Genomic DNA, 14,471 nt, shown 5'->3' on the forward strand with positions numbered 1-14,471 from the left:
CCCACTCACCCACCCACCCACTCACCCACTCACCCACCCACCCACTCACCCACCCACCCACCCACTCACCCACTCACTCACCCACCCACTCACTCACCCACCCACTCACCCACTCACTCACCCACCCACTCACTCACCCACCAACCCACCCACTCACCCACCCACCCACTTACTCACCCACCCACCCACCCACTCCCCCACTCACCTACCCACCCACTCACCCACTCACCCACCCACCCACTCACCCACCCACCCACCCACTCACCCACTCACCCACCCACTCACCCACCCACCCACTCACCCACTCACCCACCCACCCACTCACCCACCCACCCACCCACTCACCCACTCACCCACCCACTCACCCACCCACCCACTCACCCACCCACCCACTCACCCACTCACCCACTCACTCACCCACCCACTCCCCCACCCACTCCCCCACTCACCCACCCACCCACCCACTCACCCACCCACTCCCCCACTCACCCACCCACTCACCCACCCACCCACTCACCCACCCACCCACTCACCCACCCACTCACCCACCCACTCACTCACCCACCCACCCACTCACCCACTGACGTGAATATCGCTGACCAGGCCACTGAACGTGGCTATGGCCACGTGGTCCGTGCTGAGCCGCTGGGCGGGGCCTAGCCCCTCCCACTGGGCCCGACGGCTCTGGGCCCGCGGGAGGTCCCCGCCCGGCGGGAGCAGCAGAGGCAAAGACTGCTGCAGCCTCTAGGCCGGGGGGAGGGGCAGGGGGGAGGGGGAGGGGCAGGGGGGGAGGGGCAGGGGGGGAGGGGCAAGTGGGGGAGGGGCAGGGGGAAGGGGCAAGGTGGGAGGGGGCGGGGCAAGGAGGGAGGGGCAGGGGGGAGGGGGAGTGGCAGGGGGAGGGCAGGGGGGGAGGGGGAGGGGCAGGGGGGAGTGGGAGGGGCAAGGAGGGAGGGGGAGGGGCAGGTGGGTGTTTTTGATTGACTTGACCCATAGAGATACATAGAGATACATAGAGATACATAGAGACCTGTAGAGATACATAGAGATATATAGAGATACATAGAGACCCGTAGAGATACATAGAGACACATAGAGATACATAGAGACCCGTAGAGATACATAGAGATACATAGAGATACATAGAGACCCATGGAGATATATAGAGATACATAGAGACCCGTAGAGATACATAGAGACACATAGAGATACATAGAGACCCGTAGAGATACATAGAGATACATAGAGATCCATGGAGATACATAGAGATACATAGAGACCCGTAGAGATACATAGAGATACGTAGAGATACATATAGACCCATAGAGATACATAGAGATACATAGATACCCGTAGAGATATATAGAGATACATAGAGATACATATAGATACATAGAGATACATAGAGACCCATAGAGATACATAGAGATACATAGAGACCCATAGAGATACATAGAGATACATAGAGACCCGTAGAGATACATAGAGACCCATAGAGATACATAGATACCCGTAGAGAAATATAGAGATACATAGGGACCCGTAAAGATATATAGAGACCCGTAGAGATATATAGAGATACATAGAGCTACATAGAGACCCATAGAGACCCATACAGACCCATAGAAACACATAGAGATACATAGAGACCCATAGAGATACAGAGAGATACATAGAGACCCACACAGATATATAGAGATACATAGAGATACATAGAGACCCATAGAGATACATAGAGATACATAGAGATACATAGAGATACATAGAGACAAAAAGAGATACATAGAGATACATAGAGACCCGTAGAGATACATAGAGACGCATAGAGATACATAGAGACCCAAAGAGATACATAGAGGCCCATAGAGATACATAGAGATACATAAAGACCTATACCGACCCATAGAAACACAGAGATACATACAGACCCACACATATACATAGAGACCCATAGAGATACATAGAGACCATTAGAGATACATAGAGATACATAGAGACCCACACAGATACATACAGACCCATAGAGACACAGAGATACACAGAGACCCATAGAGACCCATAGAGACCCATAGAAACACATAGAGACCCATACAGATACACAGACACGTAAAAATATAGATATTCACATTACACTACATCACTCACTACTATAGAAAACATTACAATACACAACACACTACACTTAAAGCTACACTGCTATACACTACACTATACACTACATTATACACTACACTACTATACACTACACTAATATACACTATACTATACACTACTATACACTACACTACTATACACTACACTACTATACACTACACTACTATACACTACTACACTACACTATACACTACTACACTATACTATACACTACATTATACACTACTACACTACACTGTACACTACTACACTACTACACTACACTATACACTACTATACTACACTGTACACTACTACACTACTACACTTCACTATACACTACTACACTTAACACTACTACACTACTACACTGTACACTACTACACTAAATTATACACTATACACCACTACACTACAATACACACTCCACTACACACTACTACACTACACTATACACTACACTATACACTATACACCACTACACTACACTATACACCACTACACTACACTAAACACTACTACACTATACACTACTACACTATACACTAAACACTACTACACTATACACTACGATACTTTACACTACACTACTATACACTACTACACTACATTAAACACTACTACACTATACACTACACTACTATACACTACTACACTACACCACTACACTACTACACTATACACTACTACACCACACTACTGTACACTACTACATTACACTATACACTACACTATACACTACACTATACACTACTAGACTACACTACTACACTATACACTACTACACTAAACTATAAACTACTACACTACACTATACACTACACTATACACTACTACACTAAACACTACTACACTATACACTAATACACTATACACTACTACACTACACTATACACTACTACACTACACTATGCACTACTACACTATACACTACTACACTACACTATACACCACTACACTACACTATACACTACTACACTATACACTACACTATACACCACTACACTACACTAAACACTACTACACTACACTATACACTACTACACTATACACTAAACACTACTACACTATACACTACGATACTTTACACTACACTACTATACACTACTACACTACATTAAACACTACTACACTATACACTACACTACTATACACTACTACACTACACCACTACACTACTACACTACACTACTGTACACTACTACATTACACTATACACTACACTATACACTACACTATACACTACTACACTACACTATACACTACTACACTATACACTACTACAATACACTATAAACTACTACACTACACTATACTCTACACTATACACTACTACACTAAACACTACTACACTACTACACTATACACTAATACACTATACACTACTACACTACACTATACACTACTACACTATACTATGCACTACTACACTATACACTACTACACTACACTATACACTACTACACTACACTATACACTACTACACTATACACTTCACTATACACTACTACACTATACACTACTACACTATTCACTACTACACTACACTACACACTACTACACTACACTATACACTACTACAATATACACTACTACACTATACACTACGATACTTTACACTACACTACTATACACTACTACACTACACCACTACACTACTACACTACACTACTGTACACTACTACATTACACTATACACTACACTATACACTACTACACTACACTATACACTTCTACACTATACACTACTACACTATAAACTACTACACTACACTGTACACTACACTATACACTACTACACTAAACACTACTACACTACTACAGTAATACACTATACACTACTACACTACACTATACACTACTACACTATACACTACACTATACAGTACTACACTATTCACTACTACACTACACTATACACTACTACACTACACTATACACTACTACACTATACACTACTACACTATACACTACAAAGCTACACTATACACTACTACACTACACTATACACTACACTATACACTACTACACTATACACTACACTATACACTACGACACTATACATTGCTACACTATACACACTACACTACACACTACTACACTACACTATACACTACTACACTATACACTACTAAACTATACACTACTACACTATACACTACACTACCACACTACACTATACACTACGTACGAATCTGTTGAACATGGAGTCGCTGCGCTTGGCCATGTGGAAGGTGAGCTTCAGGGCCCTGTCCAGGAGCTTGCTGATCTCCGGGTCGTTCAGGAACCGGGGTTCAACCGGGGCGTTGATAACTCGAGGCACTGGGAGGGATGGAGGAGAGAGACACCCATCACACAGAGACCCATTAGACTCACACAGAGACTCATAGACTCACACAGAGACTCATAGACTCACACAGAGATCCACAGACTCACACAGAGACTCATAAACTCACCACACAGAGACCCATAGACTTATCAGACAGAGACCCACAGACTCACACAGAGACCAATTAGACTCACACAGAGACCGATAGACACACACAGAGAACCACAGACTCATACAGAGACCCACAGACTCACACAGAGACCCATAGACTCACACAGAGACCCACAGACTCACACAGAGACTCATAGACTCACACTGAGACCCACAGACTCATACAGAGACCCACAGACTCACACAGAGACCCATTAGACTCACACAGAGACACACAGACTCACACAGAGCCTCATAGACTCACACAGAGACTCATAGACTCTCACAGAGACACACAGACTCACACAGAGACCCATTAGACTCACACAGAGACTCATAGACTCTCACAGAGACACACAGACTCACACAGAGACCCATTAGACTCACACAGAGACTCATAGACTCTCACAGAGACACACAGACTCACACAGAGACCCATTAGACTCACACAGAGACCCACAGTCTCACAAAGAGACCCACAGACTCACACAGAGACTCATAGACTCACACAGAGACCCACATACTCACACAGAGACCCATAGACATACACAGAGACCCATAGACTCACACAGAGACCCACATACTCACACAGAGACCCATAGACTCACTTAGAGACACACCGACTCACACAAAGACCCACAGACTCACACAGAGACCTACAGACTCACTCAGAGACACACAGACTCACACAAAGACCCACAGACTCACACAAAGACCCACAGACTCACACAGAGACAAACAGACTCACACAAAGACCCACAGAATCACACAGAGACACACACATACTCACTACAGAGACCTAGAGACTCACACGGACTCACACAGAGACTCATAGAATCACACAGACACAGACTCACACACAGACTGACACAGAGACCCACACAGACTCACTACAGAGACCTAGAGACTCACACACACTCACACAGAGACTCATAGAATCACACAGACACAGACTCACACACAGACTCACACAGAGACACACACAGACTCACACAGAGACTCATAGAATCACACAGACTCACACAGAGACCCACACAGACTCACTACAGAGACCTAGAGACTCACACAGACTCACACAGAGACTCATAGAATCACACAGACACAGACTCACACACAGACTGACACAGAGACCCACACAGACTCACACACAGACTCACACAGACTCACACAGAGACTCATAGAATCACACAGACTCACACACAGACTGACAGAGACCCACACAGACACTACAGAGACCTAGAGACTCACAGAGACTCACTACAGAGACTCATAGAATCACACAGACACAGACTCACACACAGACTGACACAGAGACCCACAGACTCACACACAGACTCACACAGAGACACACACATACTCACTACAGAGACCTAGAGACTCACACAGACTCACACAGAGACTCATAGAATCACACAGACACAGAATCACACAAAGACCCACAGACTCACACAGAGACTCACAGACTCACTCAGAGACACACAGACTCACACACAGACCCACAGACTCACACACAGACTCATACAGAGACACACACAGACTCACTACAGAGACCTAGAGACTCACACAGACTCACACAGAGACTCATAGAATCACACAGACACAGACTCACACACAGACTGACACAGAGACACACACATACTCACTACAGAGACCTAGAGACTCACACAGACTCACACAGAGACTCATAGAATCACACAGACACAGACTCACACACAGACTGACACAGAGACACACACATACTCACTACAGAGACCTAGAGACTCACACAGACTCACACAGAGACTCATAGAATCACACAGACACAGACTCATACACAGACTGACACAGAGACCCACAGAGACACACACAGAGACCCATTAGACTCACACAGAGACCCACAGTCTCACAAAGAGACCCACAGACTCACACAGAGACCCACAGACTCACACAGAGACCCATTAGACTCACACAGAGACCCACAGTCTCACAAAGAGACCCACAGACTCACACAGAGACTCATAGACTCACACAGAGACCCACATACTCACACAGAGACCCATAGACATACACAGAGACCCATAGACTCACACAGAGACCCACATACTCACACAGAGACCCATAGACTCACTCAGAGACACACAGACTCACACAAAGACCCACAGACTCACACAGAGACCTACAGACTCACTCAGAGACACACAGACTCACACAAAGACCCACAGACTCACACAAAGACCCACAGACTCACACAGAGACAAACAGACTCACACAAGACCCACAGAATCACACACAGACTCACACAGAGACACACATACTCACTACAGAGACCTAGAGACTCACACGGACTCACACAGAGACTCATAGAATCACACAGACACAGACTCACACACAGACTGACACAGAGACCCACACAGACTCACTACAGAGACCTAGAGACTCACACACACTCACACAGAGACTCATAGAATCACACAGACACAGACTCACACACAGACTCACACAGAGACACACACAGACTCACACAGAGACTCATAGAATCACACAGACTCACACAGAGACCCACACAGACTCACTACAGAGACCTAGAGACTCACACAGACTCACACAGAGACTCATAGAATCACACAGACACAGACTCACACACAGACTGACACAGAGACCCACACAGACTCACACACAGACTCACACAGACTCACACAGAGACTCATAGAATTACACAGACTCACACACAGACTGACAGAGACCCACACAGCCACTACAGAGACCTAGAGACTCACACAGACTCACTACAGAGACTCATAGAATCACACAGACACAGACTCACACACAGACTGACACAGAGACCCACAGACTCACACACAGACTCACACAGAGACACACACATACTCACTACAGAGACCTAGAGACTCACACAGACTCACACAGAGACTCATAGAATCACACAGACACAGACTCACACAAAGACCCACAGACTCACACAGAGACTCACAGACTCACTCAGAGACCCACAGACTCACACACAGACCCACAGACTCACACACAGACTCACACAGAGACACACACAGACTCACTACAGAGACCTAGAGACTCACACAGACTCACACAGAGACTCATAGAATCACACAGACACAGACTCACACACAGACTGACACAGAGACACACACATACTCACTACAGAGACCTAGAGACTCACACAGACTCACACAGAGACTCATAGAATCACACAGACATAGACTCACACACAGACTGACACAGAGACACACACATACTCACTACAGAGACCTAGAGACTCACACAGACTCACACAGAGACTCATAGAATCACACAGACACAGACTCATACACAGACTGACACAGAGACCCACAGAGACACACACAGAGACCCACAGACTCACACAGAGACCCACATACTCACACAGAGACCCACAGACTCACACAGAGACCCATAGACTCACACAGAGACCCACACACTCACACAGAGACCCATAGACATACACAGAGACCCACAGACTCACACAAAGACCCACAGACTCACACAGAGACCCACAGACTCACTCAGAGACCCATAGACATACACAGAGACCCACAGACTCACACAGAGACCCACATACTCACACAGAGACCCATAGACTCACTCAGAGACACACAGACTCACACAAAGACCCACAGACTCACACAGAGACCTACAGACTCACTCAGAGACACACAGACTCACACAAAGACCCACAGACTCACACAAAGACCCACAGACTCACACAGAGACAAACAGACTCACACAAGACCCACAGAATCACACACAGACTCACACAGAGACACACATACTCACTACAGAGACCTAGAGACTCACACGGACTCACACAGAGACTCATAGAATCACACAGACACAGACTCACACACAGACTGACACAGAGACCCACACAGACTCACTACAGAGACCTAGAGACTCACACACACTCACACAGAGACTCATAGAATCACACAGACACAGACTCACACACAGACTCACACAGAGACACACACAGACTCACACAGAGACTCATAGAATCACACAGACTCACACAGAGACCCACACAGACTCACTACAGAGACCTAGAGACTCACACAGACTCACACAGAGACTCATAGAATCACACAGACACAGACTCACACACAGACTGACACAGAGACCCACACAGACTCACACACAGACTCACACAGACTCACACAGAGACTCATAGAATTACACAGACTCACACACAGACTGACAGAGACCCACACAGCCACTACAGAGACCTAGAGACTCACACAGACTCACTACAGAGACTCATAGAATCACACAGACACAGACTCACACACAGACTGACACAGAGACCCACAGACTCACACACAGACTCACACAGAGACACACACATACTCACTACAGAGACCTAGAGACTCACACAGACTCACACAGAGACTCATAGAATCACACAGACACAGACTCACACAAAGACCCACAGACTCACACAGAGACTCACAGACTCACTCAGAGACCCACAGACTCACACACAGACCCACAGACTCACACACAGACTCACACAGAGACACACACAGACTCACTACAGAGACCTAGAGACTCACACAGACTCACACAGAGACTCATAGAATCACACGGACACAGACTCACACACAGACTGACACAGAGACACACACATACTCACTACAGAGACCTAGAGACTCACACAAACTCACACAGAGACTCATAGAATCACACAGACATAGACTCACACACAGACTGACACAGAGACACACACATACTCACTACAGAGACCTAGAGACTCACACAGACTCACACAGTGACTCATAGAATCACACAGACACAGACTCACACACAGACTGACACAGAGACCCATTAGACTCACACAGAGACCCACAGACTCACACAGAGACCCACATACTCACACAGAGACCCACAGACTCACACAGAGACCCATAGACTCACACAGAGACCCACACACTCACACAGAGACCCATAGACATACACAGAGACCCACAGACTCACACAAAGACCCACAGACTCACACAGAGACCCACAGACTCACTCAGAGACACACAGACTCACACAGAGACCCACAGACTCACACAGAGACCCATAGACTCACACAGAGACCCCCATACTCACACAGAGACCCATAGACATACAGAGAGACCCACAGACTTACTCAGAGACCCACAGACTCACACAGAGACCCACAGACTCACACAGAGACCCACAGACTCACACAGAGACTGACACAGAGACACACACATACTCACTACAGAGACCTAGAGGCTCACACAGACTCACACAGAGACTCATAGAATCACACAGACTCACACACAGACTGACACAGAGACCCACACAGACTCACATTGCAGTACACAGTCAGATACGAGTAAAGCATGTGGGAATTCAACGTTTCAGGCAATGGTCCTGATGTAGTTATCGAGAGACTTACTCAGCGTGATGCAGATCAGCGTAGACAGCGTGAATTGCATTGTAGGAGACACAGAGACACACAGAGACACACAAAGAGACACACACACAGAGACACACACACAGAGACACACAGAGATGCACACAGAGACACACACAGAGACACACACAGAGACACACACAAAGACACAGACAGAGACACGGACAGAGACACACGGAGAGAGACACACAGAGACACACACAGAGAGAGACACACAGAGACACACAGAGAGACACAGACTCACACAGAGACTCATAGACTCACACAGAGACTCATAGACTCTTACAGAGACACACAGACTCACACAGAGACCCATTAGACTCACACAGAGACCCACAGACTCACACAGACACCCATTAGACTCACACAGAGCCCCACAGTCTCACAAAGAGACCCACAGACTCACACAGAGACCCACGGAGACACACACAGAGACCCATTAGACTCACACAGAGACCCACAGTCTCACAAAGAGACCCAAAGACTCACACAGAGTCCCACAGAGACACACACAGAGAGCCATTAGACTGACAGAGAGACCCACAGTCTAACAAAGAGACCCACAGACTCACACAGAGGCCCACAGACTCACACAGAGACCCATAGACTCATACAGAGACCCACAGACTCACACAGAGACCCATTAGACTCACACAGAGACCCATTAGACTCACACAGAGACCCACAGACTCACACAGAGACCCACAGACTCACACAGAGACCCATAGACTCACCACATAGAGACCCACAGACTCACACAGAGACCCAAAGATTGACACAGAAACCCACAGAGACCCACAGACTCACACAGAGACCCACAGACTCACACAGAGACCCACAGACTCACACAGAGACCCAGAAACTCACACAGAGACCCACAGACTCACACAGAGACCGATCACACAGAGACCCACAGACTCACACAGAGACCCATTAGACTCACACCGAGACCCACAGACCCACACAGAGACCCACAGACTCACACAGAGACACACAGACTCACACAGAGACTCATAGACTCACACAGAGAATAATAGACTCTCACAGAGACACACAGACTCACACAGAGACCCATTAGACTCACACAGAGACCCACAGACTCACACAGAGACCCACAGACTCACACAGAGTCCCACAGAGACACATACAGAGACCGACAGACTCAGAGACCCACAGACTCACACAGAGACCCACAGAGACCCATTAGACTCACACAGAGACCCATTAGACTCACACAGAGACCCACAGACTCACACAGAGACCCACAGACTCACACAGAGACCCATTAGACTCACACCGAGACCCACAGACTCACACAGAGACCCACAGACTCACACAGAGACACACAGACTCACACAGAGACTCATAGACTCACACATAGACTCATAGACTCACACAGAGACCCACAGACTCACACAGAGACCCATTAGACTCACACAGAGACCCACAGTCTCACAAAGAGACCCACAGACTCACACAGAGACCCATAGACATACAGAGAGACCCACAGACTTACTCAGAGACCCACAGACTCACACAGAGACCCACAGACTCACACAGAGACCCACAGACTCACACAGAGACTGACACAGAGACACACACATACTCACTACATAGACCTAGAGACTCACACAGACTCACACAGAGACTCATAGAATCACACAGACTCACACACAGACTGACACAGAGACCCACACAGACTCACATTGCAGTACACAGTCAGATACGAGTAAAGCATGTGGAGACTTCAACGTTTCAGGCAATGGTCCTGATGTAGTTATCGAGAGACTTACTCAGCGTGATGCAGATCAGCGTAGACAGCGTGAATTGCATTGTAGGAGACACAGAGACACACAGAGACACACAAAGAGACACACACAGAGACGCACAGAGACACACACACAGAGACACACACACAGAGACACACAGACATGTACACAGAGACACACACAGAGACACACAGAGACACACATAAAGACACAGACAGAGACACAGACAGAGACACACAGAGAGACACACACAGAGACACACACAGAGAGAGACACACAGGGACACACACACAGAGACACAGAGACACACACAGAGAGACACAGAGACACACACAGAGACACACACAGAGACACAGAGGCCCACAGAGAGACCCACAGAGAGACACAGACATACACACACAGAGACACAGACAGAGACACAGAGACACACAGAGACACACACAGAGACACACACAGAGACACACACAGAGACACACACACAGACACACACACGGGCTTGAGAGACGCAAGGCGAGTTTTTCGTATATAAAATTAAAGAATGCGAATTTATATCGTGATTAAATAATTAATAAATACCCCACACACAAAACAACAGCGACAGATTCCCCGAACAGCGTCAAGAGACTCATACGGCAGGTATGTCACTCACAGACACAGATACACACACACTACACACACACACCACACACACACAGACACACAGACACACACACAGACACACACGCAGACACACACACACAGACACACACACAGACACACACAGACACACACACAGACACACACACACACAGACACACACACACTACACACGGTGACACACAGACACATACACAGACACACACAGTGACACACACACACACACTACACACAGTGACACACACACACACACTACACACAGTGACACACACACACTACACACAGTGACACACACACTACACACAGTGACACACACAGACACACAGTGACACACACAGACACACACAGACACACACACAGACAAACACAGACACACACACACAGACACACACACAGACACACACACAGACACACACACACAGACACACACACAGACACACACACAGTGACACACACACACTACACACAGTGACACACACACACTACACACAGTGACACACACACACACACTACACACAGTAACACACACTACACACAGTGACACACACACACTACACACAGTGACACACACACACTACACACAGTGACACACACACACACTACACACAGTGACACACACACACTACACACAGTGACACACACTACACACAGTGACACACACACACACACTACACACAGTGACACACAGACACATACACAGACACACACAGTGACACACACACACACACTACACACAGTGACACACACACACACACTACACATAGTGACACACACACACACTACACACAGTGACACACACACTACACACAGTGACACACACAGACACACAGTGACACACACAGACACACACAGACACACACACAGACAAACACAGACACACACACACAGACACACACACAGACACACACACAGACACACACACACAGACACACACAGACACACATACAGACACACACACAGTGACACACACACACACTACACACAGTGACACACACACACTACACACAGTAACACACACACACACACACTACACACAGTAACACACACTACACACAGTGACACACACACACTACACACAGTGACACACACACACTACACACAGTGACACACACACACACTACACACAGTGACACACACACACACTACACACAGTGACACACACTACACACAGTGACACACACACACACTACACACAGTGACACACACACACACTACACACAGTGACACACACACACTACACACAGTGACACACACACACTACACACAGTGACACACACACACTACACACAGTGACACACACACACTACACACAGTGACACACACTACACACAGTGACACACACACAGTGACACACTCGCGTCCACTTTCTCTTTCACTCCCCTTGCTATAGCGGTGATGATGATGGGAGGATGATGGTGGTGGTGGTGATGGTGGTGGTGGTGATGGTGGTGGTGGTGATGGTGGTGGTGATAGTGGTGATGGTGGTGGTGATGGTGGTGGTGATGGTGGTGATGGTGGTGGTGATGGTGGTGATGGTGGTGGTGATGGTGGTGATGGTGGTGGTGATGGTGGTGGTGGTGATGGTGGTGATGGTGGTGGTGATGGTGGTGATGGTGGTGATGGTGGTGGTGGTGATGGTGATGGGAGGATGATGATGATGGTGGTGGTGATGGTGGTGGTGGTGGTGATGGTGGTGGTGATGGTGGTGATGGTGGTGGTGATGGTGGTGATGGTGGTGGTGATGGTGATGGGAGGATGATGATGATGGTGGTGGTGATGGTGGTGATGGTGGTGGTGGTGATGGTGGTGGTGATGGTGAAGATGATTGGGAGTGGTGGTGCAGTGGTTAGCGCACTGTGTGTGTGGGGGGGGGGGGGAGTGGTGGTGCAGTGGTTAGCGCACTGTGTGTGTGTGAATAGGGAGTGGTGGTGCAGTGGTTAGCGCACTGTGTGTGTGAGTGGGGAGTGGTGGTGCAGTTGTCAGCGCACTGTGTGAGTGGGGAGCG

The 14,471-nt window shown here is 47.6% G+C and overlaps 1 long non-coding RNA gene across 1 annotated transcript; it reads right to left on the bottom strand.

Annotated features, from left to right (window-relative positions):
* Window positions 1-588: 588 nt before the first annotated feature.
* On the bottom strand, window positions 589-14,275 carry LOC142906913 (uncharacterized). The gene is made up of 3 exons (XR_012930552.1): window positions 10,044-14,275; window positions 4,322-4,452; window positions 589-744 (listed from the first exon to the last, which is right to left on the bottom strand). It is a non-coding gene; the product is annotated as an uncharacterized LOC142906913 (long non-coding RNA).
* Window positions 14,276-14,471: the final 196 nt, after the last annotated feature.

Source organism: Petromyzon marinus, chromosome 72 (assembly GCF_048934315.1).
Source record: "Petromyzon marinus isolate PM22_M1 ecotype Great Lakes invasive population chromosome 72, UKy_Petmar_22M1.pri1.0, whole genome shotgun sequence".
Taxonomy (NCBI): domain Eukaryota; kingdom Metazoa; phylum Chordata; class Hyperoartia; order Petromyzontiformes; family Petromyzontidae; genus Petromyzon; species Petromyzon marinus.